The 15,426-nt window shown below is 43.8% G+C and overlaps 1 long non-coding RNA gene across 3 annotated transcripts in view; it reads left to right on the top strand.

The window, feature by feature from the left end:
* The window catches only part of LOC125630825 (uncharacterized), a 43,061-nt gene that overhangs the window by 23,385 nt on the left and 4,250 nt on the right, over window positions 1–15,426 (top strand). For 2 of the 3 annotated variants that reach the window (XR_007354798.2, XR_012667292.1), the window contains exon 2: window positions 8,216–8,358. The exons of the other annotated variant lie outside the window; for it this stretch is intronic. This is a non-coding gene — a long non-coding RNA (uncharacterized LOC125630825). The remainder of the gene's footprint in view (window positions 1–8,215; window positions 8,359–15,426) is intronic. 3 annotated transcript variants of the gene reach the window in all.

The raw sequence follows: 15,426 nt of genomic DNA, 5'->3' as shown, positions 1-15,426 counted from the left end.
CAGTGTCAATTTAGCAGATCTGGTGAAGACACGCTAAGTCAATGGGAGAGCCCTTTCTGTTGACATCTGTGTTCCTAGAGATGGAAGCTGTGTTGACAGGAGAGTGTCTTCCGTCGACATAGCGCACTGTAAACATTGCTGTAAGTCGGCCTAAATTATGTCGACTTTAGTTATGTAATTTACGTAACTGAACTAGCTAATTTAGATTGACTTCCAGAGTTAGTGTAGACCAGCCCACAGTAACAACATGAACTCAGCATTTATGCTTGGAATTAAGCAGCTAGTCATAGTGTTTAGGAAAGGATTGATGCCAGCTGTGATGTCATCTTAAAGGTGCGTGTGTGGTGGGGAAAGGGGGGAAATTTAGATGAGGGATGTCCTGCTGGGGTAGGAGTGTCCTGAATAGTTAAGGGCTGCTGGGGTTACTTCCAACGTTCATTTAACTTGACATATCCATCTTAACTAGCGTACAGTGTGCTTTAATATATGCACAATGGGGCATAAAGTCACTGGAGCACACAGGCCTCCCTGTGTGGAGTAAGCTGTAGGATTGGTGCCCTACACCAATTGTGATAGGACAGGCCCTTTAGAAATGCTGATGTAGGCAGGTAGGTAGGCAGATAGATCAACTGATACCTGTCTATTGAGGTGGGCAGACAGTTTCACAAGATGCCCTTTCTCTTGAACAATAAATGTTGATGTGTTTATACGAGTGCTTTATTGTACAGCAATTGTAAATATATAAGTATGGGGATTTGGGGGTTAATATTTCAGTCAGGCACATCATTGGCTGTAAAGACAACACCCATTGCCACATAGACCCTGATACAGCAACTGATTTTGGGTGAGCAAACCCTTTCACCCATGTGGAGCCCCACTGAAATTAAACGGGTTCCCAGGGAGGTCTGGGAATCTGCCCACCCAGAGCCAGTTGTGGGGCTAGGGCCTGAGATACTATGATGCCGGCTGCTCAAAAGAAACTTTAGCTAGATAGATAAATACTTAAATTAAGTATTTGAATGTTATGATTATGTGACACTCCTTTGTTGTTGGAAAACTGATAACATATATATGCTAAACACCATCTCCCTAAACATTCATGCTTGAATCCAGAGTAATTGAAATAAGATATTTCTCATTCATGCTTATAGTACTCCTTGGTTGGTTGAGAAATGACTTTTCACAGGAGTAATCAATCTCTTTTCTGCTTCAATCTTTGTAACTCCAAAATCTAATATTTATAATTACTTCCAATTAGCTCTCATAATAGGTCATCTTAACCCTGAAGAGTTATTGATGTCACTCATGCTTGTTTGCTGCTTATTAGGCAAATAATATCCTGCAAAATCTTTTGAGCTAAATTAATTGTCCCATCTATTATTGATCTGTTTGGTTCATGCCAATGATTTACCTTTATTGCTGATTGACTAATGGTATTTTCAAATAGAGTTGATAGACAAACCCTTTGTCAGTCCAAAAGGTCAACAACAAAAAATTGACCACCAAAATCTTTTCCATTGCTAAAGGGTTTCTATTGCTATGAATAAATAAGCTTGGCACAATGAATAAAAAGCCATGGTAACTTAAGTTCGGAAGCATGTTTTGCAACAGTCAAAACTAACTCTTGAGAATTACAAAGCTCCTTGGTTTCTTTTGTTCAAGAAAAAAATGTTTCCTACAGATAAAACCCATAGTCCTGAAACACTCTTACAGATTACACACCAGAGACAAACACCTACAAGATCTCTGTCAAGCTTTCTTACAACTACAATACCCACCTGCAGAAGTAAAGAAACAGATTGATAGAGCCAGAAGAGTTCCCAGAAGCTACCTACTACAGGACAGGCCTAACAAAGAAAATAACAGACCGCCACTAGCCGTCACCTTCAGCCCCCAACTAAAACCCCTCCAACGCATTATTAAGGATCTACAACCTATCCTAAAGGATGACCCAACACTCTCACAAATCTTGGGAGACAGGCCAGTCCTTGCCTACAGACAGCCCCGCAACCTGAAGCAAATACTCACCAACAACCACATACCACACAACAGAACCACTAACCCAGGAACTTATCCTTGCAACAAAGCCCGTTGCCAATTGTGCCCACATATCTATTCAGGGGACACCATCACAGGGCCTAATAACATCAGCCACACTATCAGAGGCTCGTTCACCTGCACATCCACCAATGTGATATATGCCATCATGTGCCAGCAATGCCCCTCTGCCATGTACATTGGTCAAACTGGACAGTCTCTACGTAAAAGAATAAATGGACACAAATCAGATGTCAAGAATTATAACATTCATAAACCAGTCGGAGAACACTTCAATCTCTCTGGTCACGCAATCACAGACATGAAGGTCGCTATCTTACAACAAAAAAACTTCAAATCCAGACTCCAGCGAGAAACTGCTGAATTGGAATTCATTTGCAAATTGGATACTATTAATTTAGGCTTAAATAGAGACTGGGAGTGGCTAACTCATTATGCAAGCTAGCCTATTTCCTCTTGTTTTTTCCTACCCCCTCCCCCCCCCAGATGTTCTGGTTTAACTTGGATTTAAACTTGGAGAGTGGTCAGTTTGGATGAGCTATTACCAGCAGGAGAGTGAGTTTGTGTGTGTATGAGAAAACCTGGATTTGTGCTGGAAATGGCCCACCTTGATTATCATGCACATTGTAGGGAGAATGGTCACTTTGGATGAGCTATTACCAGCAGGATAGTGAGTTTGTGTGTGTGGTTTTTGGGAGGGGGGTGAGGGGGTGAGAGAACCTGGATTTGTGCAGGAAATGGCCCAACTTGATTATCATGCACATTGTGTAAAGAGTTGTCACTTTGGATGGGCTATCACCAGCAGGAGAGTGAATTTGTGTGGGGGGGTGGAGGGTGAGAAAACCTGGATTTGTGCTGGAAATGGCCCAACCTGATGATCACTTTAGATAAGCTATTACCAGCAGGACAGTGGGGTGGGAGGAGGTATTGTTTCATATTCTCTGTGTGTATATAAAGTCTGCTGCAGTTTCCACGGTATGCATCCGATGAAGTGAGCTGTAGCTCATGAAAGCTCATGCTCAAATAAATTGGTTAGTCTCTAAGGTGCCACAAGTACTCCTTTTCAAGAGATAAGGAATCAGTGTCCTAATATCAATCTTTCTATTGTAAATAAAAACAGCCTTCTGGAATTGTTACATTCATAATACCACTTATGGTCAATGAGTGATGGTCCAAGGGTTAGTAAAGGTGGTGACGTTTTTTCACTTGTGTGTGAAATTAGTTGATGGTCTCAGTCCAGTCACTAATTGCATCGAGATCACAATTGGCTGTAAATGATGTTATTGCTGGCAGTCTCAGCAGAAAGACCAAGCACTGAAGGTGAAGGAGATTTAAATACCTTCTTGCCTCTAGCAAAGGCTTCACCAGGAAAGGATTGTAGGGTAGTGCAGGTAAGCTTGTGTAACCGTATGCCCCTAGGTGTGTTGTTAGCAGTGAGGAACTGAACCTGGGACCTCTGGATTTTAAAGCATGAGCATCTACTGCCTGAACTAAAAAAAAAGCTTACTTCTGTTAGCTGAGGCTATAGTAAGCTCATGACCACTCTACGTGGCCCAGCCCCACTAGAGGGGTTCAGCCAGCAAGAGACTGAGTAATACATATACTGCCACTGTCATACAGTTCCATGGATAAGCACAGGACTTCACCCTCTAATGCTGCCAGTTTGCAGTGGTGCAAGTAGAAATCATTTCTTGCCAGGACTGCACTCATGGGAGGGACACAAGAGAGGGTACGTGACCTCCCCACGTGACCCTCCATGTGACTTTTCCCCACCCAGCCTGGGGCCCCCACACTCACCCCCCCAACATCCCCTTTACCTGTCTAAAATTTTAGAACTGCATCTGTCAAACAGATGCAGTTGTAAAATGATGCTTTGGGCCCCTGGTGCCATCTGTACTTCCAGGTGTCATTGAGGATCCAGCAGCATCCCAAATTGAAAACTTCTTAAATGAAAGAAGGATAGGAAGGACAATCACCCCACTTTCCCTTAACACACTATCAGTGCCTCCCTTATGTCCAAACTCAGCTTCTGCCAGCTTGCCTGTATCTAAGTATTGCTCTCCACCAAGCACTAGGAAAGCAAAGATGCTGCACCATCTGGGTTTGATGGAAAAGAGGCATAGGACTGTGTGTGTCATGTGCATCTTGATAGAACTACAGCCCACGTTGTTTTATTATTTTCATCAGCGTGACATATAGGAGGGGCAATCAAAATCAGCCTGGCAGAACATGCATCAGAATTGTCCCTGGACAGATAAGCAATTGATCAAAATCACATTCTCTGATCTCTTGGGGCCAAATCCTGTTCCTATTGAGATCAAAAGGAGTTTTGCTATTGAGTTCAATGGGAACAGGCTTTGACATTTGGAGAGGAAAGAACAAAACCACTCAAGCAAGGGCTATGTTGCTTATATCACAGGAATCAAAGGTTGCTGACTCATGTGAGAAAGTCATCAGATATCTGATCTTTGTCCATTGCAAGGGAAAAATCAGCAATCAGTGAGGCTAGAACAGTCTCTGTACCATATCCAAGTCATAAGTCCATCTGCAAAGGATCAAGGAAATATGAAGGTTCCAGATTACCTTAAAGTCCTCAGTCCCTTGATTAGAATGCTCCCATTAGTATATGTTCATAGTCCAGAGGCTGGAGCAGGAAAGAGGCCAGAGTAGGAAAGAGGCAGAATGGAGATGTTTCCAGGCCAGGGCCTTTTAGCTTCTGCCAAGTAAAGGGAAATCTGTTCTAACTGTGAAAGATGGTGTTTGGAGTCACATGGGCAAGTTACACATCCATCACCTCCACCCATATTCTAGTTAGAACATTCACAAAAAGTCCATTAAGTGTAGACAGGTGTTTTCCAGGGTCCATTGTGAGCTAAATGTTCCTTAATGGGCCATTCAACTTGACTTGTCCCTTCATGTGCTGGCTAAATACCTTGTGGGTGTTACCACAGGAGCAAACGTAGTAAATATAGCTCAGATATCAAGCTCATAACTCAGATACCAAGATGAATATACATGCATAGAAATAGCAGAATTATAAGTACTAGCTATTTCACCTACATGACTATTCCCGAAAGAGATTCTGAAAAATCACACCACGTATCTGAGAGCCTATGTACCACCACCATGCCCCACTGGGGTTTTGTTATCTGCTATGTAACAACAGAGATGGAGCCAGTGACATGACTCCATTTAGCTTTAAAGGGCAAGGTAAATTTTTAACTTTCCAGGTGTGACTGCTCCTTTAGCCAGTGAGGGCACACTGGCTGACACACATTCAGTGTTCCTTTGCAGTTAACTTTTTAATATCCAAAAACCTGGTATGTGCTGAGGTGGTTTCAAGCATAACAGTTTTTTTTAGATTAGCAATTCTGTGAACCTCTGCCTCTTTGAGATTTATTGTTAGTATTATTATTATTATTATTTCTGCTGGTCAGAATGTGGAAGGTATCCTCTCCGCCCCCTGCTCATGAGGTTATGTATGTGTCTTGGAGCACTCTTCTGAATACCAGTTAGAAGGAATTTTTTTTTTCCAGTAAGTGTGGACTGATTCTTTTTTCTTAGAAAGCAAGTAATTTTTTCAGGTTCACACTGATTAACACAGAAAACAACTGGGGCTGTTAAACTTTCTTCAAATTCCATAGAAAATTAAGTTCAGCTATATTTTCCAGTACAGTGATTAAATGGGTGTTTATATATACAAACATCAACATGCTTAAACCCCCAACACTTTCCCCCAAATATGTAGTATTTCAGTCTATTTATACAGAATATGGGAGTTGGGTGAGGAGCCATTTCAGCATATGTATGACTTATTAAAAGACAAATTTTAAGTAGAACTGTATCCTAAACTGCATTATGCTATTGTACCCAATGTGGCAAATTGCCAGAATGATTATGATGAGTCCCACAGTTCCTCTTCTTGGGGGGGAGGGGGAGGGGGGGGTTCAGGGCACAGTTTCCTGCTCCTGAACTAGTGTATTTACTGTCCCACTGGTAACCCAGAGAAGGGTAGTGGAGAGGGAGGGATCCGGGCCCGCTCTCTACTCTGGGTCCCAGCCCAGGGGCCCTAGGGATAGTGGTAAACCACTTGAACTAGTGCTTCCTTCCCCTGGGCTAAATCCCTCTCCTGCTCTTCAGCTTGTGGGGCTTCCTGACCTCTCTCTCTGCACAAGCCAGGTGTCTCTTTACCTAGGGTCTTGGTCTTCTAGCCAGCCACAGCACTTTTCCAAACTCTCCTCTATTTCAACTCCTCTAAACTGCTCTTTACTCCAACTCCTTCCCCTGGCTGATTGAAGCAGGGGGGTTTTATCAGGTGATAGTTTCAGGTGCTCTAATTGGCTTCAGGTGCTTTTAATTAATCTATAGAAACTTTTCTTCCCTCTACAGGGAATAAGGCTTCTCCTCATCCTGGGATTTACATATCTCTCCTATATCACTCTCCGGCTGCCTTCTGGCCATGCTGTATCACACCAAACATTGCATTTCAATGGGAAATTCAACTTCCTTTATAGGAACAGAACAGACTCCTGAAACTCTTACCACAAAAGTGGTTCATAGACATGCAAATAGTCCCATTGTCTTCAATGGGATTGATCAAATGATTAAAGGTTTACAGTATTAGGTTCCAAGTTTGTAAATTGTTCTAGATAAAACTGACAATGCCTGAGCTGTCAGATCAGAAGGAGCGTCATTCAAATAAAGGTGGGCAGATGTGTGATAAGTCTTAGCTCTGTTGCTAGGATGAGGAACATATTTTCAGCAAAGTTCTTGGCAGATTCCTGAGGCAGCTGGTTTAAGGTTGTCAGTGTCCGGCATTATAATCTTCACTTATAGTTCTCTCACCCACAGAGACGAAAAATGAGGCATTTGTTTTCTTTGTTTTGCTGTTCCAGTTCCAGTTAGCAAAATGCATGTTAGACTAGTTTGGCTGCAAAGAAAAATTCTATGTACATTGGGGACAACACCTGATACCTGTTAGGCTGCAGAACTGGGCTGACATCAGAATCCAAACATCCTCTGGTCAGTGCCAGCAGAGGCTTTCCTCTAATGATTTGGACTTGATGTGATACAGTATGGATGTCATGGATAATTTAGACTAATGGGGAGAAACAGAATAAAAACCACTGTTTAAACACCTTCCCCCACCCCTCTCCTCTTGAGGACTCCTGACCAATTTAACAGCACAATACATAAGCTAACAAACTTAAACAAAGCCTTTGTTTGTTTGTTAGCATATGCATTGTGCTGTTAAAGCCATACAAAGAATGAATGCCCTCCCTAGCCAGGCCACACACACACACACTCCCGAAGGGGGTGGGGGCTAGCCCCAAGTCTTTCCGGTACCCCGTACCCGCTAAAAATCACTTGCCGGTACTGCACACTGGAGAGTACTACCCTACTTGCACTACTGCCAGTTTGGCACCCATCACAAGCACTACATTAAATGTTAGTGCATATGAAATGCTCCAGTTCTGGTTTGATAGTGTTTAACTCCCATGCTGCACTTGCTTTGCACAGATATACAAGTTTACACACAAAAAGAAAAGGAGTACTTGTGGCACCTTAGAGACTAACCAATTTATTTGAGCATGAGCTTTCATGAGCTACAGCTCACTTCATCGGATGCATACCGTGGAACCTGCAGAAGACATTATATACACACAGAGACCATGAAACAATACCTCCTCCCACCCCACTGTCCTGCTGATAATAGCTTATTTTACACACAATAATAAAGAATCAGGCTCCAGTCCTGTTTATGTTGAAGTCAATAGCAAACTCCTCATTGACTTTGATATGAGCAGGATTGGAACCTTAGTAAGAACCTGCAGTTTCCTATAAAGTTAATGAAAGTTGGAGGTGCTGAGCAAGTCAGAATTTGGCCCTTTGAATTTGGCTTCTGTTCTCTACTAACCACATAACCTGTTGCTTGCCACCATTTAATCAAAAAGTGTAGAACCGTTAATTCCTCTGAGGCAAACCATACAATGTTATTAAAAATGCTCTGCACCTGGTTAGCAGCACCTCAAGAGCTGTTCCTGCATATATTGCTCTCTCTTTTTCAGGCATAATGACCTTGAAACAATTTATGCAGAATGCTGAAAAATGACCAAGAGCAACATTTTAATAACTTCCATAACACATTACATTACAGGGAAAAAGCGACTTTATTGGGTTGAGCAGCTGATATACATTCCAAAAGGATTTACTGAAAATCAGTTGCTTCTGGCTTTAAGATGAGTCATAATTGATCCCACCAGGATAACTCAACTAATCTCTGAGCAAAATATAATTATGGTAAGTATTTTGGAAAATTTAATTATTTTTGCCCCTGGGAATCCAAGGCCTTTAGAAGTGATCAGCTTCCTACCAGATCAATTTGGACCAATTCTTTGATTGTAAAAGGACAAATGTTTAACTCTCTTCACAAAACAGGCTCAGTTTATATCCCATTTAAAAAACCCACCAAAAGATAAGTTCTGCCCATGGTTACATGCATGTACAGGCCAAAACCTGACCCTACAAGAGTCAATACCCATCCCATTACTCCATGTTATGAAAGCAAAATGTTTCCAGACCTTGCTCCCATCTAGCCATAGAGAAAGAAAGAGTGGGTGAGATCTCATGAGATCTGGTTGGAACCCCCTCGAGGTTGTGACCTCCAGGTTGCCAACCCCTGGACTAGACTGTTTAAAGTGTAGTTGTGCTTTGAAAAGTGACTACAAAATGGTGTCTGGTTCCATGTTCACAGGCTTTCTTATCAACTTCGTTTGGCTTGCAAGTAAAAAACGTGAGCCCTATAAACAACCTTAACTCTGAAAGTCAAGCTGGAAAGTTTTTTTTTCATGCATCATTTCCAGTAATAAAAGTTCTTCGGGTCAAACTATGCCATCAGCTATAACTGAGCAATCCCAGTCGCCTTCAGGAGGACTATAGGATTTCAACAGGTGTAACTGAGTGCATAATTTGAAGACAATGGAGTTGCACAGTTGACTAGCTACAGTCCTCTTTCCTTACAAATATGTGATATACTCTTCTCTATTACCTTTATTTTTACTCCACAAGATGCTCTTTTCTTTATTATCCATCTTTTTTTCTTTTCCACCCTTTTTGAGGGTTTTGAACTGTTGTCTGGGGCTTTTTATTTACACTGAAGTGGAGTTGCTGCTTAGATGAATAAACATGTGGGCACAAGATTAAATATTGATCAATTGTTAGGGAGCCTGGATTCAAAGTAAATAACCATTCAAAGGTCTGGCATGCACGAGGAGGAGAAATGTCAGAAAGGGTTTTAGTGAAGTGCTAGTGTCCATTTTTTTATACAATGCTGTTAGTTGAAAAGAAAGACTTGCCATATACTACTACATAGTATTTCATAATAATACTTAGCACTTTATATAGCATCTTTCAGCTACAGATCACACTATTGTTTATGAAGGCAGGGAATCATTATTTTCCCCATTATAGATGGGGGAACTGAAGCCCAAAGACTGGCTTGCCCAAGTTATTGGCAGAGATGCAAATAGCACCCAGCTCTCCTGTCTCCAAATCAGTGCTTCTTTCCCCTGGATCACACTGTCTCACTCTGGCAATGCAGAAATGGCTCTGACCAGAAGCCCTACCCTAGGACACACCTGTACTTTGGGGGTGTTCAAAAATCCAAACCCAAATTCAGATTTCACACAATGTTCATTTCTTCGTATTGTGTTAAATAGAAATCCAGATCCCAGAATCTGTGAACTTTGGGTTGTTCAAAATGCAGAGATGTGTGTCCAAATTTGGAGGCTCTGGATTATCTCTAATGATATTATACAGCAGCAGCATCCTGGGGACAGCTTCTCACCTGATGCAATTATCCTAGTTCCGTGGAAGTCAATTGAGCTACAACAGTTTTCACCAGAAGAGGATCTCCACCCGGGAGCCTTAAAATTCCACTTGCACTGCAGAAATGCAGTGTTTATGAAGGACAGGAAATGTCGTGCAGGGTCAGGCCCTAGTTTGGTGGATCAGTAATTTCAAGAAGAAAAAGCTCTTCTCAGATACTCATCTGTAATGCTAGCCCTCCCTGCCAAGGTGATAGCTATAGGGCCAGAGGCTGATCTCAGTTTCATCAGAGTGAATTTAGAGGAACTCCACTGACTACAGTGGAATTGTTTCAGATTTACACAGTATTGTCCAGTTCCTACACACAGACATAGGTAAGATTAGGATCAGGACTGCTCTGTTTATGCTTATCTTTGATCTGTGTTCAATTCTTGGGTTTGCTAGATCTCTGTCCATGGTGTAGGTAGGTCAAGCAAAGCTAGATTTAATAAATAGATACCAGCAATTCTTTAAGCAGGCAGCAAAATCAAGGACACCATTCTGCTTGCAAACCGGTCAACAAAATCTATTTTTCCTTCATAATAAAACTGAGGAAGTAATTTTCATCCCGGATTACATTGCATCCTTTGGAAAATGACATTGGAAGTGCTTCTTCTGAGAGCTTGTCCTCCAGCCAGAAGCACCCAAAATCCCAATGGCAATAGAAGGGTTGGTGTTCTGTGTAGTAGCAACACATGAAAAGAGGATAAAATATATTAATCCTGAAATACAAATGCATAATCTGTTGGAGCTACCACCTTTCTGCTGAATTCAAAGATGGGCTCTCTATCTGTCTATCTCAGGGTTTTGTACTGGCACCTATTGTAGTATCTGGGCACTTTCCATGTAAAATAGATTGGCAATAGCTAAGCCCCTAATGGACTTCATGGAGTCTCTCTTCTCTATTATTGGGGTACAGAAAGGTCTGCATGGGGTAGGGTATTTTTGGAAGGAGGAGGGTAGAGGGATCAGAGGCTGAAGTTGTGAAAATCATATTTATTTCTGGTGGAAAAGCTTAATCTAATCGAAGGGTGCATGGTCATCATCGGAACGGTACAAACACAACATGTCTGGACTCTGTGGAGACTTTGAACACTTCTGTGACTGTATAGGGAGGGTCGAAATTATAATGACTAAAATTTTCAAACTAGAGCCCCTCGAGTTAGGCACTATTTGTTTAGGTACCTAAAGGTGGGTTTTAGATGCCTAACTTCATGTTTTTGGTGTATATTCTTGTTCTTCATATTGAAAGTGGTGGCCCAGTGGCAACAAGCATGGTCGTGAAGAGGATAAGCAATACTGCAGAGGCAAAGGCTGTAGAGATTTCTGGTTTTTAGTACTTCTTCAACGCTTAGCCAGACAGTTAGCCATAGCAATTGTTCGCCATTTGGTCCATTCCTGTGCAACCGCGAAGGCTTGACAGCCTGAGACTCCAACATCAGAACAGACTTGATGAACCTGTGTAAAAAGGGGTCTGCCTCTTGGCCGCATCCACCCCTCGGTTGGTGGAATTTTATCCCAGATATTACAAGCCACGCGGAGAACTAGTACTAGTACTGAATAGTGAGTTACCAGATGTTGGTGTGTTTGCTTCTGTGAGGTTGGAAGGAACAGAACCGCAAGGATTTACTGTTCTCAAAGGTAGCACATTTGATAGCCTGTGAACAGCTTTGTATACGAATACAGTAGCAGGGAACATTACAGTTGATTGATGTAGCCAGATGTCTACCCCCACACAGATGGTGAAAGAGTTAATGTAGGTCTGAAAGGCCAAATAATCCACCTGGTGTCACCTGGAGAGAGGGCCAGGGATAATTAAAGATGAAAACCAGCTGGGTAGGAGCTCTCTGCTGTTACAAAGAGAGGAAGCCTGGAGCAGAAGGGGGCTGTAGGAAGAGAGGTAAGAACGCTGCAGTCATTCTCTTGGCACTAAAGAGGGAGAGTAAAAATCATAGAATATCAGGTTTGGAAGGGACCTCAGGAGGTCATCTAGTCCAACCCCCTGCTCAAAGCAGGACCAATCCTCAGCTAAATCATCCCAGCCAGGGCTTTGTCAAGCCTGACCTTAAAAATATCTAAGGAAGGAGATTCCACCACCTCCCTAGGTAACGCATTCCAGTGTTTCACCACCCTCCTAGTGAAAAAGTTTTTCCTAATATCCAACCTAAACCTCCCCCACTACAACTTGAGACCATTACTCCTTGTTCTGTCATCAGCTACCACTAAGAACAGTCTAGATCCATCCTCTTTGGAACCCCCTTTCAGGTAGTTGAAAGCAGCTATCAAATCCCCCCTCATTCTTCTCTTCCGCAGACTAAACAATCCCAGTTCCCTCAGCCTCTCCTCATAAGTCATGTGTTCCAGTCCCCTAATCATTTTTGTTGCCCTCCGCTGGACTCTTTCCAATTTTTCCACATCCTTCTTATAGTGTGGGGCCCAAAACTGGACACAGTACTCCAGATGAGGCCTCACCAATGTCAAACAGAGGGGAACGATCACGTCCCTCGATCTGCTCGCTATGCCCCTACTTATACATCCCAAAATGCCATTGGCCTTCTTGGCAACAAGAGCACACTGTTGACTCATATCCAGCTTCTCGTCCACTGTCACCCCTAGGTCCTTTTCTGCAGAACTGCTGCCTAGCCATTCGGTCCCTAGTCTGTAGCGGTGCATGGGATTCTTCCGTCCTAAGTGCAGGACTCTGCACTTGTCCTTGTTGAACCTCATCAGATTTCTTTTGGCCCAATCCTCCAATTTGTCTAGGGCCCTCTGTATCCTATCCCTACCCTCCAGTGTATCTATCTCTCCTCCCAGTTTAGTGTCATCTGCAAACTTGCTGAGGGTGCAATCCACACCATCCTCCAGATCATTAATAAAGACATTGAACAAAACCGGCTTGAGAACCGACCCTTGGGTCACTCCACTTGATACCAGCTGCCAACTAGACATGGAGCCATTGATCACTACCCGTTGAGCCTGACAATCTAGCCAACTTTCTATCCACCTTATAGTCCATTCATCCAGCCCATACTTCTTTAACTTGCTGGCAAGAATACTGTGGGAGACCGTGTCAAAAGTCAAGGAACAACACGTCCACCACTTTCCCCTCATCCACAGAGCCAGTTATCTCTTCATAGAAGGCAATTAGATTAGTCAGGCATGACTTGCCCTTGGTGAATCCATGCTGACTGTTCCTGATCACTTTCCTCTCCTCTAAGTGCTTCAGAATTGATTCCTTGAGGACCTGCTCCATGATTTTTCCAGGGACTGAGATGAGGCTGATTCACCTGTAGTTCCCAGGATCCTCCTTCTTCCCTTTTTTAAAGATGGGCACTACATTAGCCTTTTTCCAGTCGACCGGGACTTCCCCGGATCGCCATACGTTTTCAAAGATAATGGCCAATGGCTCTGCAATCACATCCGCCAACTCCTTTAGCACTCTCGGATGCAGTGCATCCGGCCCCATGGACTTGTGCTCATCCAGCGTTTCTAAATAGTCCCGAACCACTTCTTTCTCCACAGAGGGCTGGTCACCTCCTCCCCATGCTGTGCTGCCCAGTGCAATAGTCTGGGAACTGACCTTGTTCGTGAAGACAGAGGCAAAAAAAGTATTGAGTACTTTAGCTTTTTCCACATCCTCTGTCACTAGGTTGCCTCCCTCATTCAGTAAGGGGCCCACACTTTCCTTGACTTTCTTCTTGTTGCTAACATACCTGAAGAAACCCTTCTTGTTACTCTTAACATCTCTTGCTAGCTGCAACTCCAGGTGTGATTTGGCCTTCCTGATTTCACTCTTGCATGCCCGAGTAATATTTTTATACTCTTCCCCAGTCATTTGTCCAATCTTCCACTTCTTGTAAGCTTCTTTTTTGAAAGAAAGGCTGTGGGGAACACAAAGGCTCCTCCAGGGTGAGGTGGAAGCTGGGGGAGGGAAAATACCTGGAAGACACAGGGTTGGACCAAGCTCCTGAGTCTGACCCTGACACAAGGACAGGAACTGAACCTCTGGGGAAAAGCCCTGGGAGGTGCTGCTTGGTACAAACAGCTAAGGAAGGGGCTGAGGGAAAATCCTGAAGCAAGGCTAATGGTAGGATGGAGTCCAGGGAGGCAGTGGCAAGATATCTGATGGAGCAGATCTTGGCTGCTCATCCTAGGGTCCCTGGACTAGAACCCAGTATAGAGTATGGGCCTGGGTTCCCCTACCAGGCACAAGGAAGCAGGTGTGAAGGCTCCTGTGTGAAGGACAGAGGATAAGGATGATTTTAAACTCTGAGAGAAGGGTGTAAGGATCACTGGGCTCAGAGTTAGGGGCCTGAGACCAGACACAAGATCTTAGAATTATTTGTTGGACTTTTGTTCAATGGCCTTGATGTTAACTTGGAAGGGGTGGGCCTAAAATGTGACCTGGCTGGAGGGCCCCGTCGTGAGAAGATGCAGACCACCATAGGCTTGGAATGACCATCAACTGGGAAGCTAGAGAAGGAGAGCCTGCTACATCACACCCAGCCACAAGGGGATGCACCAGTGGTTAGCTGATCCTTCTACAGTAGGCTACTCCATGATGTGATAGTGTATACAAACCCCACACTGGGCCTGGAGGGGTTAAAAGACAATACTAGGCCCAGGTACACCTGCCCAGGCAAGCATGCAAGGGTGGTGGACAGGCTGCTGGAGAAAGCTCCAGGAAGCCAGACAGAAAGTTGTGCTTGAGAAGGGACCACAGAGTGGGTAAGACCCAGAGGTTGTGCCTTCTCCAACACCCCCCCCCCCCCCCCCGCTTTGAGAACCAGCAGGTCCCGCAAGGCCCTGTTCCTTTGGACTGTCTTGAGTGTGAGACTGTGTGTTTGGACTAGGGGCCATGCCCTGAACTGAAGGAACCTATTGGTAGGCAGTAGTCCAGGGAGGCAAACTTGGACTTACTTCAGGGAGGACCCTGCCAGCATTGCTTCACATAGGGCCCTGGGCTGGCATCAGTTGGAGAGGGAGGGCCCAGGTCCCCCTACCACACCAACTTAAGGGCTGAGGCCCAGATGCAGGGGGGAATCCAAAAATCCCCATCTTAGGGTCAGGAACAGATACCGTTACCACCCTGACAGAAAGAGAAGGGGGTTGGATGTTGGGTGCTCTAACCATTAAATCACCCGGACGTCTGAGCCCCCTATCACATATGGCTGCTACTGTTTGTTTCCTTGCAATCAACTGGCATTTTTGTGCTCTGAGAGATTTGCGTTTCTGATGATCAGCTTGCTAATACTCACTGTTTAACTGCTGACGTTCCCCTTTGGGAGGAAGCATGAAAACCACAGCAGATGAGAGCAGAGAGGTTACTTATTCACTTCTATAAATTCAGGTAGCACTATGCTATGTCATTGCTTCACATTTAGCATGCAGATGTCTCTGAAGAGCTTGATCAGCAAAGAATTGAAATCATCAAAACATAACTCAGGGTAGGAATTTAGTCCAATTTTTGTCTCCAAGTTACACAGGTATAAGTCCTGAATA

Source organism: Caretta caretta, chromosome 2 (assembly GCF_965140235.1).
Source record: "Caretta caretta isolate rCarCar2 chromosome 2, rCarCar1.hap1, whole genome shotgun sequence".
Classification (NCBI taxonomy): domain Eukaryota; kingdom Metazoa; phylum Chordata; order Testudines; family Cheloniidae; genus Caretta; species Caretta caretta.
The sequence above is the reverse complement of the archived record's forward strand: the minus strand, read 5'-3'. Positions and strand labels throughout refer to the sequence as shown.